This window comes from Peromyscus leucopus, chromosome 9 (genome assembly GCF_004664715.2).
Source record: "Peromyscus leucopus breed LL Stock chromosome 9, UCI_PerLeu_2.1, whole genome shotgun sequence".
NCBI lineage: Eukaryota > Metazoa > Chordata > Mammalia > Rodentia > Cricetidae > Peromyscus > Peromyscus leucopus.
In genome coordinates, this window is record NC_051070.1 from 49,127,771 (window position 1) to 49,153,302 (window position 25,532).

Consider the following 25,532-nt stretch of genomic DNA (forward strand, 5'->3'; position numbering starts at 1 on the left):
TTAGCCTTACTCTTCTATTTTCCATTTACCTTTTATACCAGTGACCTTCCATTCATCCCCTGGACCCTTTAGCAATCCTTTGACCTGTAAACAAATTTCTAAATGGTCTTAATAAGTAAAAAACATGGAGCCAGAAATTTGAGTTAAAGCCCGAGAGAAAGATCAGCTGACTAGGACAAACCATGAGCTAACATCACCTTACCAACTCTGCAGCTTCCAAAGAGAGTGACTTCCTGTCTACCCAGGCTTACATGCTTTGCTGTTCTGCCATCTGATTTGCTCTCTGTCTAGCTACATTACTTCCTCTTCCTGGCCAGCTCTGAACTTCCTGTCTGTATAGGCCTCCAGAACTCTATGGTTGGTACTGGGAGTAAAAGCATGTGTCACCATGCTTGGCTCTGTTCCGTAGTGTGGCCTTGAGCACACAGAGATCCTGCCTGCTAAGTGATAGGATTAAGGGCATGTGCTACTGCTGCTGCCTGACTTCTTTGTTTACTTAAAATGGCTTGCTGTTTCCTCTGATCTCCAGGAAAACTTTATTTATTAAAGCACAAATAAAATACCACATTTCAGCACAAATAAAATATTACCACACTGACCTCTATGGATATTCCAATGAAACACAACTATCTGAAGATTCAAAGTTAACATCCACAGATGAGAGAAAACATTTGATGTTTGTCTCTCTGGGTCTGGATTACCTCACTAAGAATGATTATTTTCAGCTCCATCTATTTATCTGCAAATTTATTTTTCAAATAATATTCCATTATGTAAACATGCCTCATTTTCATTCATTGTCTATTCATCAGTTGATGGACATCTAAGCTGTTTCTATTTCATGGCTATTATGAATATAGCGACAATGAACATGGATGAGCAAGTATCTGTATTGCAGGAAACAGAGTCATTTGGCTACATACCAATGTATGGAATAGCTGAATCATGTGGTAGATCTAATTTTAGCTTTATGTTGAACCTCCACATTGACTGTCATATTGCCTACACCAGTTTTCACTTCCTCCAGCAGTGAATTCATGTTCCCCTCCCACCAGATTCAAATCAAACTGAAAGAAATAGCTGAGAAACATTTAAAGAAATGTTCAATACCTTCAGTTATCGGGGAAATGCAAATTAGAATTACTTACAGTTTTGTCTCACTCAAGTTAGAAGGTCAAATAAAATATGATGACCAATGCTGCTGTGGACATGTTTTTCATTCTTCTGAATACCATTAGGAGTAAATTTTATGGGCGATGTGGCAACATGATTTTTACTGTTTGTAGAGATGCCAAACTGTTTTCCAAAATGGCTACAGTATTTCACCCCCCAACCTGTAGGATAAGAACTCGAGTGTTTGCACATTTACCCAGTGCCTCTACTGTTGATGTCCACTCTTTCCTACTTCTCTTTTCCCTTGTGCCATTGATTTGCATATCCCAAAGGACTAATGGTTTTAAGCACCCTTCATGCATCCTGTACTTGTTTTCTTATAACTTTTTTTTTGAAGGAAGGTCTACTCAAATTGTCTTCAGATATTAGGAATTATGATGTCTTTTATGCTTGGCTTGTAAAATATGTATGTGTATGCATACACCCGTGTGCATGCACATGCATATGTTTCTGTGTGTACATGATGAGAATTCCTTACCATGACCTGTAAAGATTCTCAGTTCTTCACTTTCATATCCTTGAAGATATTTTTGAAGACAGATTTCAGCTTTGAAATTTTGCTGAAGGTGCTCTGCCTCTTGTACTTTTTATTTCATAGAAAAGAAAGTTACTTATTTTGAGGTCACAAATGTTTATGCTTTCTGCTATGGGATTAATAACTTTACATCTTTAATAACTTTAATGCATGTCTAAGATCAATTTTTAATTAATTTTTATATATGGGGTGAGGTAAGACCCAGTTTTGTTCTTTTACATATAGTTATCCAAATATTTCAAATAGTTATTAAAGCACACTTTCTAAATAGATTTGTATTTATTTCCTAAGGCTACCATATCAAAATGACCCAAAATACATGACTTACCATCACAGAAGTATGCCCTTCTGCAGTTCCATAAGTTAGAAGTCTTGGAGGAAGTATACTCCTTGAGATTCTTAGAACCACTTATCCCAGAGCTCATTTTCCATGATTACTTGTCTCTACCTGTGAGGACACCATCATACCCAAGAGCCCACTGTATACTGGCATGCCTTTCATATGGAGTAATTATATGTTCCATGACACAACTTTCAAATAAGCTAACATTACAAGTATTGTGTCAGGATATCAACATGTACTGTTTTAGGGTACACAGTTCAACCTTTAATTGTCCTTACTCTAGCTTTCCACATTTTGTGTTATTGCCGAAGAAGAGGAGACACTCCCAAGAATATTAAATATTCTAGTATCAAATCTAAATTAAAGCTAGTTATCATATTTCATTTAAGTCATCTAAGTCATTTATGGGTGATCCTCATGATGGGACTTATTTCTGGTACAAAATTCCTCTCCAGCTGTAAGTACGTTAAATCGGGCCAAACATTCTTGGCTTTTGAAGTAGAATGATAATGGTGGCTCAGGGTAGGCATTCCAATTCAGAATATCGAGAAAAGGAAAAGGTGTCATGTAACCAGTTTTGAAGCCTATCACAGGGTAAATGAAAGGATGCTAACATCTGAGAATGACCATTCAGCTGCAGGGGTGGTATCCTTCCCTCTTGACTCATGAGGTGACAGTCCTACCCTCTCCACCCAGGAGACCCCTTCATAGAGGATGCTTTGGTTCTTCTCTTGGAACAGTTATTCACTCATTTCATGCTGACTCTTTCAGGCCAGCAGCATTTCTGCTACCATACAAATCTAAGACACTTGGATGTTGTTTAAGCAATGCATGAGTTGAAGCCACCATGCAAAAAAGTTCTCTGCATACTCTCTCAGGTTCCCACATGTTTCCTTCTGGCCTCACCTGAGATTCCTAAGACACACCCTGGTCCTAGATTACATTCTCTGGTAAAAATTTCCCAATCATCAAGTATTGTTCCTACTCACCCAACAATGTATCCTTAGTTTATCTCTTCCCTCTCATGTTGTGCGCTGAGCAGAAAGGAGACAGAGATCAGATTCACCTCAGTTTGTTTAGATCTCTCTACTAAACGTTCAAATTCATCATGTTACAAATTCCACCGTGTCCTCCACAGAAAAGCATGATGCTGCCAAATCCTTTGTTATTTTATAATAAAGATAATCTTTCTTTTGGTGTTCCATAATTTGTATACCTGTCTAAGATACAATGAAGAGCATTTTAAATAATCATGTTTTCTAAGATGATAAATGTTTCTAGGTTATCTTTTTGTGTTTGGCTTTCAAATCTGACTAATGTTTCTAGGTATAGATATTTTTATGTCCTTGCTTCAAAATCAGGGTCACATACAACATGGATCCTAAGCTGTCCTTGAATTCATGATAGTACTGACTCTGCCTCCTCAATACTGGAATTATAGGTGTGCCTTCATGTCTGAATTAGGTGTGGATATTTTTGAGTGTATTCTACTTAGAGTTCATTGAGTATATGTGCGTGCATGCATGTGTGTGTGCTCTCGCGTGCGTGCGTGCTTCATTGAGTTTTTCTAAATAATTTTGGGAAAAATTATATTTTTTTAATTGTTTGAAGATGTCAAACAGTGTGTTTTGATCATCTTTAGCTCTCCAACTCCTCTCAGCTTGACCCCACCTCCTTACTCACTCAACTTCACATTCTGCTTCCCACTCCTCTCTCACTAAGTCCAATTTGTGTTGCCTCACTACTCCCCAGTGTGGGGCCGGCCCTCAAGCATGGACAGCCTACCAAGGTTGCATGCTTAAGGAAAACTGATTCTTCTCCCAGCCACTATCAAATACCAACAACTCCTCAGGTAGTGATGGGGCTTTGTGCCCACCTCCTCTTGTCCACGATGAGACTTGAGCTACCTGGGTTTTATGCTTGCTGTTATGGTCTCTGTGGGTTCATATGTTCAGTTGCCAGATTGTATCTGGAAATTCTTGTTTCTTTATGGTCATCCACCCCTTCTGACTCTCACTGTCTTTCCATGCCTTTTGCTGTGAAGACCCTTCAGCTTTGAGGGTAGGTGTGTGACATAGACATTCATTTAGGGCTGAGAATTCTAAGATCTCTCTGCACCTTGTTTAGCTGTAGGTCACTGTTAACAACCAAATAATGGAAATATAAGCTTCTCTACTGAGGATTAAAAAATGTATTAATCTATGCATAAATTGATAAGTCATTAGGAGTCAGTTTAATATTATGTATATTTAGCATCATAGCAGTAGCTTCCCCATTCGGGCCTAGAACCTGTCTAATCACAGCTTCTTGGCTAATAATGATTTCAGGTATGGTGTGGAACTTAAAATCCAATCAGAAAGTAGCAGGAAGAGTTGCATTTTTTTTTTTTTTTTTTTTTTTTTTTTTTAGTTTTGGCCCATGGGGTCCTATAGACCTTCCTTCAAATTACTCCTGTAAATACTGTTTCTAGCATCTATGATCTTCTTCACTTTTGACTCTGTACCTCTAAATATGCCCAATATCCCACAGATTAATTTTTTTCTTTCTTCAAGTCCTCAAGTTGAGTATTGTCTTAGTTAGTTTTTTATTACTGTGAAGAGACACCATGACCTTGGCAACTCCTATAAATGAAAACACTTAATTGAGGTCACTCCCTTACAGTTTCAGAGGTTCAATCCATTACCATCAGGGTGGGAAGCATGGTGATGTGTAGACAGACTTGGTGCTGGAGCTGAGAGTCCTACATCTTGACTCAGGGGCAACAGGAAGTCAACTGACTCACTGGATGGTATTCTGAGCATAGGAAACCTCAAAACTCACCTCTACAGTGACATATTTCCTCCAACAAGGTCATACACACTCTAATAAAGCCACACCTCCTAAAAGTGGCACTCTCTATGAGCTTATTAGTGCCAAATGCATTCAAACTACCAAAGTATTAAATTAACCTATCTGTCTACTGCCTTTCCTTTTTCTTCTATTTTGCCTGCTTAAATTTTCTTTTACACCAGGCTGGCAATTCTTTTCTTTAATCTCAGTTACATTTTGACCTGTAGGATTTCTGTTTGGTTGTCTTAAAATGTCTTCTCTTTTTTGACCCTGTTACATATGGGTAGTATAGTATCCTTGAGCCATTTTGTTATCCCTGTTTGGTTCACTGGCTATATGAGCTGATGTAGAGACTTGGTTCAATAAGTCCAAGTAGCTGCTTCCTTAGAGACACTTCCTATTTTCTACATTTTCCTTTTTTTCCCATTTCATGTGTTTGTTGTTAAAAACCAGACAATTAATAATATCATGTGACAAACCCAGAGACTAAATTTCCCTCTTCCCATCTTAGAGCATGCTTCATTGTTTTTATTATAATTTTTTCAGTCTTGCTTTATGGTTAGGCTTACTTTGTATGTAAATATATGAATTTTGGTTTTTTTCTTGTTATGAATATATTTTGTTTTTAATGGGGATAGCACTCAGTTCATAGACCACTTTAGGTAATATAGCCATTTTTACTATATTAATTCTGACCAGCAAGCATGAGAGATATTTCCATCTTTTAGAGATCTTTTACTTCTTTAGTTAGGTTTATTCCTAGACATTGTATGTTTTAAAGCCATTTTGTATTGTATTACCTTGCAGACAGTGTTTAGCAGATTAAAGTGAATGGGTGGGTCTTAAAGTCTTTTAGAATGGGATCATTCTACTAGTAAATAGGGATAAGTAGATTTCTTCCTTTCCCATTTATATCCCTCCCTCCCTTCCTTCCCTCCTTCCTTCCTTTTGTCATACTGCTCTAGCTAAGAGTTTAAGTTTGCTAACAGTCATTATTATATTGAGTGATAGTCCTATTTCTAGTTTTTTGGGGGAGGGAACTTTTATTATGAAGAAATATTAATAAAAAAATCTTTTTCTGGATCTATTCAGATGACCATGTGATTTTTGTACTAAAGTCTACTTGTGGTATGTTTATGATGCATGTGTGTATATCTAACCATCTTTGCATCCCTGGAATTAAATGGACCTGGTGATGGTGTATGGTCTTAATGTATTCTCACATTTGATTTTCAAGAATTTTTGGTGTGTACTTTTTTCATTTTATCCTTATTCAGTTTTGATATCAAGGTAGTGATGAGTGCTTTGTAGAGGGACTTTCCTTCTCTGTTTTATGAAGTATATGAGAAGACCTGGCCTTAGTTCTTTTTTTTTTTTTTTTTTAAGACTGATGGAGTATCAGCACAGGGTCTCTCACACCTGCGCTTTTCTCTGTAGGGAGACTTCAGTACTGCTTCAGTGTTACTGCTTGTTATGGATGTGTTAAATGATTTATGCCTTTGATTTAATTTTGGTAGCTGTTATGTGAATGTGAAATGGAATTTATCTTCTAAATTTCTCAGTGTTTCAGAATATAAATTTTTCAGAGTGATCCTCCTGCATTTCATTGAAACTTTATGTAACCTTCCCTTTTATCTGTAATTATATTGTGGCTTTTCTTTGCTTTGGTTAGGTTGTATGAGAGTTTGTTGACATGGTTTAGTTCTCCAATTCTTTGATTTTTTAAAAATCTTCATTTTGTTAATTTCTGCTGTGACATTTCTGGACATCTATTGCTTGAGGAATAAAATTACTTTAATTTTTTTCTAAGACCTTGGAAATTATCGTTATTTTAAATATTTGAGATACTTTTAATCTAAGTGGCGTAAGGCATGCCTTACCTGTGTTCCAAACATTCTAGTAAGTTGTGTTCTCATTGTTTTTTTTTTTTTAATTTTTCTGGAGCTAAGGACTGAACCCAGGGCCTTGCACTTGCTAGGCAATTGCTCTATCACTGAGCTAAATTCCCAACCCCTATGTTCTAATTTTTATATGATTCCAGGACTTTAAAATTTTCCTCCTTATTGCTTTTTATGATTTACTTATCATTTAAGAGTATATTATTTGGTATATAATTCAATCTATAAATATTTATGCATGTTCTGTTTCTCTGGTTATTGACCTAATGGTGTTATACTGTGGGCTGATAAGATATAAAAAATTACTTGAGATTCTTGGTTAAGACTTGATTTGTGAGCTGTGACAGTATATGTTTTGTGGAAGTATTCAATGAGTGCTGAAAGCATTTGTTGGGTATATATTCTGTCAAGTCCACTTGATTAGTGCTATAGTTTTACTTTGAAATTTCTTTGATTTTTTTTTAGGATGCTGTATTTGTCTATATAAAGCTGAGAATGGGACATTTAAGTCACTCACAATTATTGTATTGGAATCTGTCTGACTTTTCATGTATTATGTTGGGAGCACCAACATTCAGTGTTTATACATTTGCAATTATTAAATTTCTTTATGGATTGTTCCCTTTACTAATATCATTATCATTTTAATCTGTTTTGACTAACTTCTGTTTAGAGCCTAATTTATCTAATATCAGAATAACTATACCTTTGGGTTTGGGTTTCCATTTACTTGGTAAATTGGTATCCTATGAATTTCAGTCTCTGGGCTTTGAAAATAAGGTGTGTTTCTTGGAGATAACAAGCAGCTAGATGTGCTTTTTTCAACATATTTATCACTCTTGTCTTTTTTGTTGCTGAGTTCAGGCCTTTCTTTGGGAGAGGGGTATTGTTGACATGCTGAGATAGTCTACTAATTTTTGTTGTTTTTCTGGTTGGGTGGACTTTTGTTGTTCATCTCTTATGAGTATTTGGGGTTCCTAGATTCCTCTTGAAACATAATGGATTCCTTTTACCTTTTTTTTTCTGTTCCATTCCTTCTTGAAATTTACATTTACTTGCTGACATGCCTGAGCCTGCCTTTCTTCTTTCTCTCTACATAGAACTGCACATCCTCTGCCTGCTGACATGGTAATCATGAATGCCTTAGTCTGTTCTTCAATCAAAAGTTCTTTATTTTCTGTTAACTCTAACACATAGCTTTGCTAGATCCAGCCATCTTAATCTGCTGTTATTTACAGTGAGGGGTGGAGACTGCTCTCTTTTCCAATTGTTCTACTAAATTCTGAGATCTGATTTGCAACCTCAACTAATCATCATGGCCATGGGAATACAGTGCTCTGCTTGACCAAGTCTCTGTCTCAGGTCCTGCCCTGGAAATGAAGGGAACATAATTCATGTTGGAATCATATAAACAAAAGGAAAAAAATATATTCTGGTCTTTAAATGAAATGATAGATATTCACTCTCTGTTACAAATATCATGATCTATTTTGCTTATCATTACAGCATGTTCCAAAAACCACAGCCTTCTCTATATATACTATAATAATACTATATTTTAAATGCTTGATTTACATACACATGCATAGTTGTATTAACAAGGCAGTTAAATTTTGTTAAATATTGATATGCATATTTTTGTATCATTATCAAATGATACTATAACATCTTCGATTTATTGAATCCTTGTAATGTGCAATCTACTGTTTTCTAGTGGGGATCTTAGGTGCTAACATTTGCTTTGGTTTTACTCTAAGTTTGTGTTATACCTGGTCATTGCCACTTGACCTTCTGACCTGACTTTACCTGTGCTTTATTCATTCCAATGTGTCCTGTTAATAATTCCATTTTGATGAAAGAAAAATATTTCCTGAATGTGAAGCTTGCTTTCTCCTTGTTTCATCCCTTTATATTCTTAGTGCCATCACAATGATACATTTTAGGCTTTATTCCTCATCTCTCTCCTATGTTGTGTAGCTTAAATTATAAAGAAATCATTCTTATTAGAGAAGTTGCTACTAAATTTTCTTTGAAAACTATTACTGTACAGTTTTTGGTTTTTTGACTGGGAGGTACACAGTCAACACTCTGTGAAATGACTTAGCACAGACTTTGGTGGTCATGTCCTTTGTAGTGTGAATTATAAATGGGAGTTCTTGTTTATTGTAAAGTGTGAAACACTGAATCTTGACATTCTCTGTAGAGGGCAAAAAGGCCTTGTGCACATAGATGAGCACTGGAGAATCCAGGAGGGTTCAACACACAACTTACCTCTTCAGTGAAATGAGGTGCTTGGCTGTTTTTCTGGAAGGCCAGGGAAAAATGTAGATTACAACCTGATGATCCTTTGCCGTCTGATGAGACAGGCTCTGCCCATATCTTCCAGCATCATGTTTTACTTATCTCAGACACTGAAGACTTGAGCATTATTTGTAGGCCATAAAACTCATCCTCGTGAGAGATGTCATTTGTACTTTCCAACAGCCTGAGTGACATCTATGTTACCCTGGAGCCATGCATCATGTTTACCACAGGCAGTCTCCCTAGACTCTAAATCTTGGGCACTATCTCTGAGTCAATGGTACCCATTCTTGTGAATGAAGTGAAATGTACTTTGTAAAAAATCTCAGTGGAAACATGTCTTTAGCTTTGGTGTACTCACAGAGCTGAGTTAATTGTTATCTCAATACTTTTTTCCAAAATGGTGCTGTGTTTAAATATGGCTAAAGTAAAGTGATCTTGGTCAGTCTTCAAGAAGTCTTGGCCCAGGACTGGTTACCCAAATGGGCTGGTTGAGTTTCATTCTCACCTCACTCTTAGTATCTTTCCCTGCCTGCCATAAAGCCTGCAGATCCCCCCCCCCCCGCCATAATTCCCTATATCTAGGATAATACATTGATATTTCAAAATGGTAGTTTATTACTAGACTATCATTAGATTTGAGCCTGACAGTTTAATTGTCCACTGTCTCTGAAAGTAGAAAAGTTCAGTGTGAGATGCTGCTCTTCTAAAGATGATATTTTTATTAAAAATTATTCAGAGACTCCTGTGGTCTAGGGAAGCATTAAAGGTTAATGTCAATAGTGAATCTCGTCTTTCTAATGTGTTTGGGGTGGCATAAATAACTCTCATTCCAAGTTAATTTACATACCCGTTATACGGTTTATTGTTATATATATTTATATCCTCTAAAGACATCAGGATTCAAAACAATAAGGAAACAGACTTAAGGAATACAAACTGACATGAGTTGAATTATACATTCTCCACTAAAAGGTAGTTTGAAGTTCTAATTCCCGAGACCCGAGAGTGTGCTTTTGTTGTGAATAGGGGTATTGTAGATGTAATGAATTTACACTAAGGTTAAGCTCCTGTAGTGTGGACTTAAAAGCCAGCATGCAGCTGCAAGTGAAGGAGAGCCACAGATTTCTGACAAACAGGCATTAAGAAGTGTCAAGGATTACACTAAAAATTTCAGAAGGAACACGACCCTGTCAGCACCTTGATCTTCTAACCTCTAGAACTAAGAGAAAATAAATTGCTTTAGATCAAAGCTACTTACTTTGGGGACCCTGTTACAGGAGCTGTAGTAAAGGAATGTATAAAGGTTTGTTTATTGTTTACTAAGGGATTTCATTATTGTACCTTACTGGTATCTGAAAATTTATGTCTACTCTTTACACATTTCTAACTACAAATAAAATTGACCACTGGTTTACCAAGACCCACGTTATATTGTTATTTGCATTGAACACTCAATTACTTTTCAGGGAGATTCAGGGATGGAAAAAACACATTTATAAATGCCCACAGAATTGTTAGAGGTGCTCATTATTTCTGCTTGTAAAAACAGATTTCATCCTGGTATCATACTTTTCGTCTTAACTATTTTATTTTAAATATACCCAGTGGGTGTGGTCTACTAGTGATAAATATTTTATGCTTTATGAGCAGCTTTTTATTTTATCTTCATTTTTGAAAGATACTTCCGTGGGTTATAGACTTAGGCTGAAATTTCTTATTCTGTCTGGATATATACATATGTGTGTGTATTTAAATACTTAACTTCAGTACCATTTTTTAAATTTTTATTACCATATATTCATTGTACATAGTACTAATGATCAGTGGGACATTTTTCTTTTATATAGGGTGTGCTGATTAAATCCAATCTCCTCTTAGAGTCTCCCCATTGATCATCATTATTCTACAGTCAACTCAGCAAACTTTTGCCTATGAAACAGAACAGGTGGTAATTGCTTTTGTGTGTGTGTGTGTATTTTTTTTTTAATTTAAAGTCCCCAGTCATCCATTTTTGCTACAAAAATCCCAAAATTCCCTCCTTTATTATATACAGAATGTTATTTAACTATATGTAGTGCATTACAGATGTTCTTTTTTATTCTGTAAGTTAGCTATTGTGAACAGTGCCACAATGGGCATGAGAGTGCAGGCATCACATTTGGAAACTCATTTCAGTTTATTTGGATAAGCACTCACGAATGGGGCAGCAATGTTTCCTAGGAACCCCTGCACTGCTCTGCATAATGATGGCAATATGTACTCCTACCATGTATAGGCATGGCTTCTTTCCTTTTTCTTTTGTCAGGTTTGCTTTTTGTGTAGTAGCCATCCTAACTGGGGTGAGATACCATCTATCTCATAGTAGTTGTTGTTTTCTCCTCTGTCTCTCTGTGTCTCTGTCTCTGTGTCTCTGTCTCTCTCTCTTTCTCTCTGAATTTATGTGAGAAAAATTAGAGTCATCAAGTCAGTAAATTCATGAACATTTCCTTTTCATGTTGTAATTGATATTGGATATTTGCAAACTGAATTACCTTTCTGCAACTCAGAATATAATATAGTTAAAAAAGTTAAGCATTTTCCTGTGTGAATGCATATAAATTAATGCTATAATGCTAATGTAGGATACTATTCTTTATTGTTATTAACTTTATTGGCATATAGCCATTGTACAAAGAGATGTTTCATAATGATATTTTCATACAGATATAGCACATACTTCAATAATATCCTCCTCTACATCTTGTTTTCTCTCCTAGCATTTTATTACTCCCCCGATAATCTTGCGTCTACTTTTATGTCCTCTATTACTTACTCTGATTTTATATATCTCCATATTAAATCTATAATCCATAATGAATATGTGATAATTCTCTTTCTTAATCTGACTTATTTCATTAAGTTAGATGCTTTGCAATTGCATCGATTTTTCTGCAAATGGTGTAATTTCTTTCTTTATAGCTGAATTAAAAATCTCTGAGGACATATATCAGGCTTTCTTTATCCATTCACCTGCTGATGGACACCCAGACTGATTCCCTAGCTTGGCTATTGTGAGCAGTGCAAACCAAACAGGTGAGTCAGCATTTCTGTAGTGTTCTGATGTAGCATCTGTTGGGTATATACCCAACAGTATTAGAGATGGGTCATGTGGCACACCTTAGTTTTTAAAGGATTCTCCATACTGAGTTCCACAATGCTTTGACTAGTGTACATCCTCTCCAGCAGTTTATATAGATTCCCTTTCCCTTGCATCTCTGCCAGTAATTTTTTCTAGTTGTTTTCATAATTATAGCCTTTCTGGCTGGGTTGATGGAGTCTCAATATTGCTTTAATTCACATTGCCCTGATAGCTGAAGATGTTGAAAATTTATTTCAATGATTCATAGTTTGAGAACTATTTTCTCAGCCAATTTATTGATTGGATTATTTGGTTTCTTGGTATATAGTCTTCTAAATTTTTATGTATTCTAGATATTGCTCTTTTGTCTGATGTGTAGTTAGCAGAGGTTTTCTCCCATTCTGTAGGCTTTCCTTTCACTTTTTTTTTTTGCTGTGCAGAAGCTTTTCAATTTCATGCAATCTTATCTGTGAATTCTTAGTTTTGTTTCCTGAGCTGTTGGAATCATTTTCAGAAGGTCCTAGCCCATGCTGATATTCTTGATGTGTTCCCTTTGACAGTTTCAGACTGTGGTATATTACATTAAGGCCTTTGATCCAGTTAAAATTAATTTTTATACAGGATGAGAAATAGAGAAATTCATTTATTATTCTACATGTAAATATCCATTTTTGTAGCATCACTTATTGAAGGGGCTATCTTTTCTCCATTATATGTTTTTGGTATCTTTGTCAAAAAAAATCAGGTGGTGGCATCTGTGTGGGCTTATATCTGCATCCTTTGTCTACTCCATTTCTCTATAGTTCTGATTTTGTGCCAGTTCCATTCTGTTTATCTTGAAAAAGGATATGGTGATATCCCTAGCATTGACTGTTTTGTTCAAGATTGCTCTGATGGTTGATTGTAATTGTCAACCTGAAACAATGTAGAGTCACCTGGGAAAACAGTCTTCATGAGGGGTTCACTAGATCAGGTTGGCTGGCAGGCAGGCCTGTGAGGGATTTTCTTAATTGCATTAATTAAAGACACACACCAAATATGGGTAATACCATCTTCTGGGCTGGGGCCTGGACTGAATAGAAAGGAAAGAGCAAGCTGAGTATTAGCATTACATGTACGCATTCATTCTCACTCTGCTCTTGAGCAGTGGTGTGACTAGATGCTTTAAAGCCTGGTCCTTTTGGCTTCTCCACAATTATGGGCTGTAATCTGGAATTGAATTGTTTGGAATTTGGTTAGTTTAATTAAGCATTTGTCAGTTTTGTCTTTTCAAAGAACCAACTTTTTTTTTTGCCCTGTTTTTAATTACCTGCCGCCCCTCTTCTACTGATTTTGAACTTGGCTTGTTGTGTTTGTTTTATAGGGACCTGAAATGCATCATCAAGGTATTTGTGATCTAGCATGCTGGGGGGATGTGGGCATGTTGAGGCCAGATGATGATATTGGGACTCTTTCTCAGTCATTCTTCACCTTACATTTTGAGATAGGGTCTTTTACTGAACCCAGAGTTCACTGATTGACTAAACTATCTGTCTGGTAAACTCCAGAGACCATTCCTCCTGTCTTCTCACCCCAAACCCTGGGGTCACAGATGCATGCTGCCATGTCTGGCTTTTGTGTGGGTGCTAGAGATCTGAACTCAGATCCTTGTGCTTGTGTGGTAGACACTTCACTGACTGAACCACCTCTACAGCCCCAATATTGTCCTTAGTTTTCCATGTATGCATTTCATAGTTATGAAGTGTATCCATTGTTTTCCCATAGGATCTAATATGTTGTGTTTCCAGCCTCCTGCATTGCTCAGAACGTTTCTATTTCACTACTGCTGTTTCTTGAGGATAAATTGATAATCCAATAGTGTATTGTTACACCTCCATGAGATTGCATATTTTATGTCAATTTTCTTCAGCTGAATTCTAGTTTTAATTCATTGTGATCAAATAGAATACAGGAAATCATTTGTATTTTCTTGTAGTTGTTAAAATTTGTTTTGTGTCCTATAATATAGAGTAATTCATAGATGTTCCATGAGTTGCTGAGGGGAATATATATATGTGTGTGTGTGTATATATATATATATATATATATATATATATATATTCTGCAGGGTTTGAGTAGAACTTTCTGTAGATATCTAATGTCACTTCTTGTATCCTTTAGGTACTTTAGAACCAGAACCACATGGTTGAAGTTGCCAAGTTCTGCTGCTTGATGGGGCTGGGACTTGGCCCCTGTCCAATTATAGCTGTTCATCAGCTTTCTGTTTTTGGTGATTTCCTTTGATTTTAAGCTTTTCTTTAATTCCTTTCACTAGTGAAAAGCTTAGTTGGATGGGGTCTTGCCCTGAGATCACCATTCCCTTTATTCTATTTAATATCAGGTTTTTCTTTAAACTTTTTATCTTCTTGAGTACTGGACTTACCCTTTTTGGGTTGGTTTGTAATCTCACTGATTAAAAAAAAAATAGTCAGCAGGAAGCTCAAGGACTTCTTTAGAGTTTGAGAGAAAAACAACTGTATGGGCAAGAGGAAATCCCAGCAGCTACCAGGAGGAGGAGAGGTGGGAGAGAGTCATGACTTTTATATTAATGGTGAGATAAAAGAAACAATGTAAAAAAAATTACACTGTCAAAAAATATGTGCATAGGAGTGTCCAGCCATAAATCTGAGTTTAGAGGACAGGATACATAAGCAACACAAAACCAAGTAGTTTTCCATGCCAAAAAAACAAATCAATAAATAATAAGTGTGGTGCCATTCACAATAGTTCTTACCAAATAAAATAAATACAAAAAAGTACCAAAATAATATAAAATACTGATGGAAAAATGAAGTATTGATATTCAAGGATCTTTTTAAATGAAAATATGTTGATTGATATGCATTTTTGCATCTATTGAGATGATCATAAGATTTTTCATCATTCATTGCTTTGTGAAGATGGAAAGTCTTACGTAATCATTTAGATGTGTCTGGTGAAGTTGATTTGCTAGTATTTTTGTTGGGAATCTTTGCAACTATGTTGTGTGACTGCTGCTAGGGAAGGGACAAGCAAGTGTCTATTCACCCAAAATAGAGCACTGTGTTCAGATCAAGAGACATTCCTCTCAAGTCTAGCTTAGTGACCAGGTCCACTGGGGCTACCCGAGAGGGTTCAGGGTAACTGCATCATGGAAAAGCCCTTCCTTAGCATTGGTTATGGCTCACAAGCACAAGCACTGTAGCCCTAGAGCTCTCTGCAAGACCTGTAGGCAGCTGCATTAAAAGGCCTTTGCTTCTCCAGCAATTCCTTACTACTTACATAACACTGGGCCCTTTGTATCTTATACTTTCCTAACTTCTGAGTTTTTAAATATCATGGGTTTTGGACCATCCTTAAGGAGGGAATGTTTTAGTTTGGAGGAAAAAAAACTATGCTACATGTATTATCTGAAGCATTGATCTGTATTTATTAGTAGGAAGCATATCTTAGTCTTGTTTTTTATCAGTCTGTATCATTTAATTGAAAAATTTAGTCCATTAACATTCAAGGTTACTCTTGATACATGGAAGAAAAATGACAATAAGAGGTTCCTGTTTGATCTGAACATTCCTTGCTCTTCTTCCTCTCTTCTGTGTTTGTGGTTTGATGGTTTATCTACTGATGGGTTTGGTTCTTCTTTGTGTATTTGTTCTTCTAATGAGGTTTAAGTTTTCACATGATTGTGGTTAACTTTATTTCTGGATAATAGAACACCCTAAAGCATGTGTGAATGTGTAGCTGATCTAGTGACCATAAATTCCTCAATTTAAAACAAATGTTGAAAAGTCATCATTTCTTCAACAAAGATAACCTTGTAGTAATTTTGATTGAGAGTTCAGGACTTGAGCTATATTATTTCCTTCTTTCCTGACCTGCAGAGTTCCCATGGAGAAATTCGCTGTCCATCTGATGGAGCTGCTATAAAACATGACTTGGTGCTTTTCTACTGTAAAGTTTTAGAAGTCTTTCTTTACCATGTAGATTTTACAATTAGTTTGTGGTATGCTGTAGTGTAGCTCTTTCAGAGTCATGTCAATTTGGGGTCCCATGAGTTTTATGTACTTGGATATGCATATCTGAAGATTAGGGGAAGGCTTATGCTATTATTTCATTGACCAGATTTTCTGTAATTCTGACTTTTCTTTTTTGAGTATTTAAAAAATGGGAATTTTGTTCAATTAATCATGTCCCATGGGTCTTGAATGCAGTCTTCATTCTTGTGTTCTTTTGGAATTAACAAATTACCTTTTCCCCAAATTAATTGGTGCCTCTGATGGCTCATATAATTCTACCATTTTGTAGGGAGATCTTTTTAGTAAAGCAAGTTTCCCCTGAAGATGTGTCTTAAGGAGCCTGTTTGTTTTGCAGTATTGGCTTTGTTTCTAGCGGACACTACAGTATCATCTCCTTATCCTATCCCTTCCCTGGCTATGCCTTGTCACAGGACACACTGTGGTGGCACTGAAGATGCCCATTGGAGGCCATGAAACAGTATCAGACCAGAGGCTCACACAGGTGTTGTGTGGACAGCAGTGGGAATGAAGTACTCACTGTGTGGCTAGTACCATAAGGGGAGTGGTGGCCGTGAAGATTTTCTTGCATACCTCTGTTGCTTCTTTTCGAGGCCTGTAGAATGAACAGCCATGGCCATGCACGGTGCTGCAGTGAAAACTGTGGAGCTGTGGGAGCTGCAGTGTCTAGCTGGGGATGAAGTGGCAGCCAGTTTTATGGAAATGCCCTTTAAAACATTTGTTTTCTTAAAATTAATTTTAAAACACTGTATAAATGTGTAAAGTTGTGTGTGTGTGTGTGTGTGTGTGTGTGTGTGTGTATGTTGCCTGCATCTTAGTCTGTATATCACAGGCATGCTTGGTATCCTAAGACCCAAGAAATGGGAGTGAAATTTATTGGAATTAGAGTTGCAGGTGGTTGTAAGCCACCATGTGGGTGCTGGGAATCAAACCTGGGTCCTCTGGGAGAGCACCTGGTGGCTGTCACCTCTGAGCCATCTCTCTTAGGCTCTATTTAAATATTCTTTTCTTGTCCTCCTCCCTGCAGCAAGCTTCTAGTGATAGAATTACATGTATATTTAGCCACTTGAAATTGAATTCACTGCTTCTGTGTTCATTTTTATGGAGCCATTTTTTTCTCTGTACTTTCTTTGTATCATTTCTATTGGTATATTCTTGTTTATCTAACTATTCTCTAATATAGAATTTTCAGATTTTAAATTTGGGTCCCTGTAATAGCTTCTGTGTTACAATTTAACATCCTCTTGAACATATTGAAATTAATTGATTTCCCACCTACCAGGTCTACCAGCTGTGTCGTGTCTGGGTTACTTTCTGCTGATTGATGGCTTTTAATCCTCATAGGGGTTGCATTTTTGTACTTTTCTGTAAGCCTGGAAATTTTAATTTAGCAAGAGGCAGATAAAATGAGATTTATCTTGTTTAGTGCTAGATTTCTTTTATTCTTGGAATTAGTTTTGATCAATGCTCTTGATATGATTTAGTTATTTGGGAAACTTCCGTCTTATGGGTAATACGTTTAGACTTTATTAGACAAGATTTGAGCTACATCTGGGGTTCATCTTTCCCACTGAGGTGCTCGCATCCTGAGTACTTTGCTCAGTGTGTAACAGCCCTGCAGACCCTAGCACAGTTGATACCATGTTCTGACCTTAAAATGCAGCATGCCTCCCAATAACCACCAAAATGAGAACAAAGACTTAGTCCATAGTTCAAGGAAAGTCCCAGATGTACTAACCTTGCTTTTTGGCTTCTGTTTCTTGCTAACTAAAGTGTGACAACCAAAACATAGCTTTTGTGCATAAAAGACAAAGGGACATAAGGCTTGGGGCTGCATGATTTGGGCAAGTTCGCTGTGCAGCCCTCAGATAGCAATAAAGTCTATCTGTATGTCTGTAAGAGTGTCAATGTCATTGGTATTCTCTGGTGGACTTACCTCACAGCAAGTAACCCCTAGAGAATGATGCTTTCCATTCCAGTCAATTAGAGCAATAAATATTCCTTTCCCTCAGCAACCTGTAGACAGTTTTAGTTATTGTCATTTTTTGTTTAATCATAGGTTCGGATACTTTCCTCACATGGATGCATTATTCCTTTCCTTAGGAATACTCCATGTGGACCCTCTACAGACATTAGGAATGCAATCATTATGTGTGTCTATGTCTCTTTCTTTCCTCTCCCTCCCCTGGCTATGCTGGCTATTCTCTCAGTGATGGAGACCAGGGGCCTATACCTGGCTCCTTAGCCCTGTTGCACACAGTTTTAGAAATTCACCCAGGCAGAAAGTTCTCTTGCAGAATGAATGCTCCTTGTTTCCCACTTTTCGGGTATAACCATACTATGGTGACTGATAACTATTCTTTAAAAAAAAAAAAACTTAAGAAAGTACCTATTTTTTCCAACATATTAATATACGACCCTTGATATTTCCCTTTGCTTTGTTTTTGACTTAAATCCATGAACTTTTACTCTTCATTTAAGAAGATACTAGTCATAAATAATCACAGTGTCCTAGAGGGTTCTAGTTCCTGTAAGCTGGGGTGATGAAGTGTATGGACTATTCAATGAGGACCACCAAATGGTGTTGGGAACTCTCAAGAGAAGAAATAACAGATCCCCAAAGCCCTGGAATGTGATGTATCAGAACAAATAAGGGAAATCTTTTCATTTCTTCCCAGGTAGCAGAGTATTTTGAATCACATAAATCCTTCTATAGAAACACACCCTAAAAAATGGACTGTTGGAAAGAAAAGCTGTTTATTTTAGTCAAGGGAATAGAAAAATAACCACATAAAAATTAAGCAATGTCATATGGAGGTGATTATGACTTATAACAGATGTGTGCAGGTAAAAGTGTTCCTGTGGGAATGAATTTATAGGGGGAGAAAAATGGTGAAGGAAAGCAAAGAAAAACAAACTCATGCCAGATGAAGCAATGTCAGATTCAGAGAAGATGGGGCTTCAAGAATGGATTGTTGTCAGCCATATGTTGGGAATATTAGGGGAAAATTTCACAGCCTGGAAACAGATTCACACCTACTTCCTGAATCCATAGCAACCAGGATTGAACCATAAGGACATCCTCTTCAGGTGGGTCCCTGTACATCCTCACAGTGCTACCTAAATTAGTTATCCAGGTTTGCAAGAAAAGCTACAAGAGGTCAATAATTCTTAAGTTAGGGACTCTGACTTTCAAGTTGAACTTGGAAGAGTGGTTTTCTTTCTCTTAGGGTAAGTGAATTCACACTAACATCTTACAGAGTATATTTTTGGTGAATTTTTCTCTCATTGGCAACTAGATGATAATCTTGACCCCTTGGAGTATATAGTATAGCAATTCTTGACCGTTTTGTAGATAATCCGAAGCTGAACTGTTGCCACAATAACAGGTTTTTCCATTTCATATAGCTTCGGAATGGCTAGGTTAAAGTGAACAAATGTGCCACGACAGTGTACTATTTCAATTGAATTGATTTATCATGTCCAGAGAAGAATTCTATGTTTTCATTTCATTCCTTCACTCTTACCCTGGATTCTGTAACTCAGGTAAGGCAGGATTGCTGTTTAGAAGTCTACTTGGGAAAAAATACTGCATCACTCATTGTACATTTTCCATAATATATAGTTTAGGTTTCATAACAGCTCTAAGGTTAATGTTACCTCAATTTATGCATGGAGGAATCAAAGCTAACAGAGTTAAAATAACATACCTAAGATGAAATGGGGGAGTGCTGGAACTCTGAACACTATATTGTGAAAAATGTCTATTGTGTTTTTCCTAGGGTCCACCTCTCTTCCTAAAATGTCCACCAGCCATTCATTTATCATGTTAGTCACTCTTCTGATAATTAATTCAATCTGAATACTGCCCTTATAAGGACCATATAGATAAATATCAGAGCTTTCTGGGAGTTTGTGTTCTTCACAGTGTCCCAGACTAAGACACAATCACCTTGGACACTCATTCCTTAACTGAAAAGTCTTTCTTGATCCTGGAGTCAAAAGCTTCTGGCACTTAGTCCTTGACCTCAGGCTTACTCACTTGAGACTTTGTGTCTTGGGGACATAACAGAAGGAAAGAATCCAGAGTACACCATGCCGTTTAGCAGTCTGCTCATAGCTGGCATGAAAATGTGCTCATTTCACTGGTGCAAGTTTTGTCTCTTCAGGGTAGCGTCTGGGCAAAATGACAATGCGTGGATGGTTGTCATCACCATCTGCATTTTGCCTTGTAGACAATCTTAGAGTACCACCAGCTGTTCTGTATAACTGTGTGAAACTCCAAGTCCTCCAGGGGAAGAAAAGCATAAGGACACAGCCCTATTTGCTGTGAAGGAAATGCAAGTGTATGGAACCTGGGGGTGGAGAGAAAGGCAGAGAGAGCCCTGCATTTGTTACAGCTAGAGTTTGCTTTTGTGTGCTGGCAAGACAAGAGAAATGTATGCAAATTCAGAACAGAAAGTCATGGAACTTGTATTTGTGTTTGGCCGGTTGAAAAATGCCATCACATCGAGTACTCAAACATCCCACCCACGTTGCAGAAGAGAAGTATAAACACAGCTCTCTAGGGTGCTGGGTATAGCCTGAAAGAGGTACATGTATTTTTAGATTCTAGATTTATCATAAGAAAATCATGATGCACTTGTATGAGCTTAAATATAAAACCAAACTTTCCCACCAAACTTCTAGAAAAATAGATGGCCTTGTTTAGAGAGAGAGCATTAATACCTTGAAATGCAGGTATTTGAGGGATCAAATTAAGAGTGGGGGCACATATCTTTAAACTTAGTACTTAATAGGTAAAAGCTGAAGATTGGGAGCCCAAGATCACCTAAGCTATGTAAGAGCCTGTCTCAAAAAACACGCAAACCTAAAATCCCGCTCAGCTTTCCTGATAGAAGTTGAAGGATGTAAAACACAGCCATCATTTAACATGCTGTTGTTCTAGGCTTCCCAAGGACAAATGGCCCTGCAGAGGACACAGAACTGCTGAGGCTTGCTTCACCCTAGGCTTTAGCTATTGAAAAGTTTTTGGGCTTCTGTATCGTGAGTGGGCATGCTCTGAGAATGCTATTGTACGTGGCAAAGGAATCTCCTGAGTTACCCTCATTTGGAAGAAACTCCTCTATAGTCCTTTGGATTATTTCAATGTCTCTGGGCCTTCGTAAGCCTAATAAAAGTTTTTTTTTAAATTAAATAGGGTCTTATAAATCTGAAGATTTATAATTATATATGTAATAGAAATTGTCTTGAAATCAACAAAGGTACTAATAGAAGTCTAATCAGTTAATAAGTTATAATTTTCAGAGGTTCTCATGTTAACTTTACTATTAATTGTACATATGGATAATTAAAGACATTCCCTTTATCTGTTTGTATAGTGCTAGATGATGACAATAAAATAACTTGGATAGTTGAGATCAAACACCTTCCCTCAGATCATGGCTCTCAGCACATGAACTTGGGTTAACACACTCAAACCTCTTTTGGTCTTTACCCAGTATTAAAGAATTTTTAAGGCCATAATTCATCTGATATATCTTGCCTCTATTTAGTGATTAACACACATATGATTATGAGTTGAGTATGAAAAGGCATAAGAGTCTCCCAACACCAAAGGAATTACAGGTTCATGAAGTCAGAGACATATTCATTATCTCCACACTCAGAGTTGTATGTTTATTGATTTTTTTTATCTGAGTGTTCCAATGTCTGAATGAAGTGGGAATAAAACCTCTCTCTGTCTTTTAAATTGCCCATAGCATTTTGTTTGTATGTGTGTTAAAGTATTTATATTTGCATTACATTTTTCAGTTAGAGGTAAGTCATGGCTCCTACATGCCAAAGATTGCATTTCGACAATAAGCAAAGCATTGCCAGCCACCACCATTTATGAAGAGCTTTGCATGCGTCAAATATTGCATCTCATTTATTTTTGAAATAATGCCATTATATAGATGCTGTGACAGTTATTTCACATTTGAAATAATAGATGACTAGTGATATTTTGTACCCTGACCAAAGCTACAGAGTTAGAAAGAGGAAGCAATGAATTTCAAACTCAGGACATTAGGCTTCAAGGCACATATACTTAACCTTGTACCACCTGCACAATGCCAGACTGTTTTTATTTTCCCCATGCCTTTACCTCTGGAGTTACCAGAATACTTTAATAGATTCCTGTGCTCATTTAGTTGAATGAAAGTAGAAGTGACTCAGTGGAGTTTTGTGTACCAAAGTTGGTATACAGTAGACTCATTTGTAATAAAGGGGAGAAGACTGTGCAAGAACACAATTCTGATCTCTTAGAATAATACATTTACTGCAGACTGGGTAATGTATAATGATTAGAAATTTATTGATTCATAGTTCAGGGACTTTGAAATCCAAGATCCAGGAGCTATAATGTAATGAAGAGGCTTCTTACATCATCCCATGGTGGAAAGACAAGGAAAGGGTGAAAGATACAGTAGCATTAATCCATTCATGAGGGCAATGTCTCCATGACCCAAAGTTGGCATGACATATTCAAGCCATAACACTTAACCTTCCTTCTTACGGGGAAAAAGCCCTGTATTCTTCTCTGGTTACATAAATCCTTCCAACATCATCATACTGTGAGAGTTTTTACTTTTCCGACCTCCCAGTCGTGATCCCAGCCCTAGCTATGATCTTCAAGCCTTATAATCCAGGCATTGGGTTAGGTCTGAGGAATTAACTTAAGTAAACTTAAAGATAAGACTCTTGCTTCTCCTTCTCGGAAAAAGAATTAACCTCTCAAAATTATAATGTTAGAAAACTAATTAATTCTATTTATTCATCTACTTAATCAACTCTGATTCTTTCAACAACTCATTGTTTTGATTTTATACAGTTTCAACCTTCAAGGTGTTCACAGTCAATGACAACTAGCAGACAACTCAATGATTAATGCAAACACTGGCTGTCCTAGTTTGCCTCAGCTCTGGGATCTCCTACGATGTGGGACTTACCTGGCCCAAACCAGGACAGTCACTGACAGTTGGGACAGTCGGTTATTTGAAACCCGTGACTCAAACTCTAAAGCCAAGGTGTCATTTCCCAGCAGACAGATGTGGAGCTCAGTTTCATAGTATGCGACTCCACATTGTTTATGAAACTGATGAACCTAAACACAGGGACACATGTGAAGAGAGAGAACGAATACAGGCATAGCCAAAGAGCTTTGACCTTTCTGAATGAACACTAAACTAGCTTTAGAAATGAGCTCCTTTTGTTTTCTAGAGACCCATCTTCCACATCCCACTCTTTTCTGCATCCACAGCCTGATCCCGATTGCAGGGCACGTGGAGCAGAAAGCACTGTAGAATTTTAAGTTGGCTACACTCACCCTGCGGATATCAAAGGATGAAGAACTCTCTGGAGCAGCAAAGCGTGGCTAAGTATGCAACAGCTTCGTTTGCTGAGTGACACTTAGCCACTGGGGATGCCTCTTCGGTATGGTGGAGACAGTACTGAAGCTTTCTCAGTTGACCTGGGCAGGAGCACAGGTTGGAACCTCTGCTGAGGACAGACACTCTCTGTTCCCAAGGAAGAACTTGATCTCTGGAGGCTTGCGATGAAAGACTATTGCAGAACTGCCAGAAAACATAATAATTGCTATGATTATGATTATGAGCGCCTTATAATTGCTGCTCTATCATGCCAACTATCTTGGGAAGGAAAGAGGAAGGCTTTATGAATAAATGATCACTTAAATATTTAAACAGATGATTATAATATACAACTTGAAATTCGCTGCTTTTATAGACCCTTAAAGGCAAGTGCTACTTACAAGTCTGGGTGATTTGAATAGGCTTCCTAGTTCAGATGTTTGGTAGTCTGAGATATGTATCTGTGTGAAAGGACCTTGTACAAAGTCTGGGTGATGGATAAATTAGAAGGTATTTATATAACATAGATATTTAGGTTGAATATTTAAGAAATGTGCTAGAAAATATATTGAATAATGTTCTATCTTTAACCTAGTTCCAACAGAAAATAGCACTTCACAGGAAACCAAGCCCATTGGAGGAAGAGGGCATTTCCTCATGTCTCAGACCTCCTGTCATATGACAAAACACGCCTAGTACAATACTGTGGAAACATTCCGTAAAGCGTAGTTTTAAAAAGACAGAAACAGCCTTTATTTGAGAGAAAAACATAAATTGAAGGCACAAGCTGCATTGTGTGTTCTTAAAATCAGATACCTACTCCCATTGTCACCTCAAATGGTCCAGAGAGAAAGCCAGCTAGGTTGAGAGGGAAGAACCTGTGAACTGTTGCTCTGTTTCTGGATGGACATGGTTCAGGGACAGTAAAGCTCTAGCAGGCATGCATAGCCTGTAGCCATTAGCTGCATGCATCCAAGGACATCCATGATTGTGACCCAAATGCAAAATTGCGAAACTTATTGAAACTCCATGAAATTAAAGAAAAGCAAATAATAACATAAAAAGAAGAAAACACAACAAGAGAGGGGAAAACTATGTGACAAAGACCATCTGTACTCTGCAGAACCTAAACTATATCCTCCCCTTCCATTTAGAGTCTCTCAACTGAAGCAGATCACAGTGACCAGAGACTGCAGCATCCTGACCTGGTACAAGGACCAGTCCACCTGACAGTAGAAGCAGTCTGGTGAGGATTACCATAGAGATGAGGAAGGAAAACCATGTATCAGAGGCTTCTCCTCATAAGATAGGTGAGGCTAACGATGTTTGTTCTGAAGCCAGACACACTTTGCAGGTATAGGAGGAAGGAAGACTATTTGAACAGAGTGCACACGGGGCTGAATTAGCCTAATGATGATCTTTTCAGTCTTATTCAGGCATTTTGTCTTTGGAAATATTGCAATGGACTCCAAGGAAAAGGAAAAGTAGTTATGAGCAGCACATCTCTCTTACTTGCAAATGTCTATTGTTTACACTCTGAATTAGTCAGTCTAGGCGAGGTTGTACTGTGGCAACTAAAGAGCCTGGTGGTCTTGATGGCTTAACAAAAGCAAAGGTCTATTTCTCTTTTATTCCCAATTTTTCAAAAAATAAAATATAATTACATAATTTCACCCAAATCCCTTTCATACCCCCCTCACTCCCTTTCAAATTCATGGCCTGTTTTTCTTTAATTACAGTTAAAGATATATACAGTTATGTTATATGTATATATAAATGCAACATGCTGAATTTGCTTAATGTTGCTTGTATGTATATGTTTTCAGGGCTGACCATGTGATTCTGGAAAGATTGCAGGAGCCAGAGAA

General features: G+C 37.2%; 1 long non-coding RNA gene across 1 annotated transcript; it reads right to left on the bottom strand.

The window, feature by feature from the left end:
- Positions 1 to 850: 850 nt before the first annotated feature.
- LOC114698801 lies at positions 851 to 23,864 on the bottom strand. Its single transcript, XR_003735410.1, has 3 exons — positions 23,622 to 23,864; positions 3,041 to 3,085; positions 851 to 2,156 (listed from the first exon to the last, which is right to left on the bottom strand). It is a non-coding gene; the product is annotated as an uncharacterized LOC114698801 (long non-coding RNA).
- Positions 23,865 to 25,532: the final 1,668 nt, after the last annotated feature.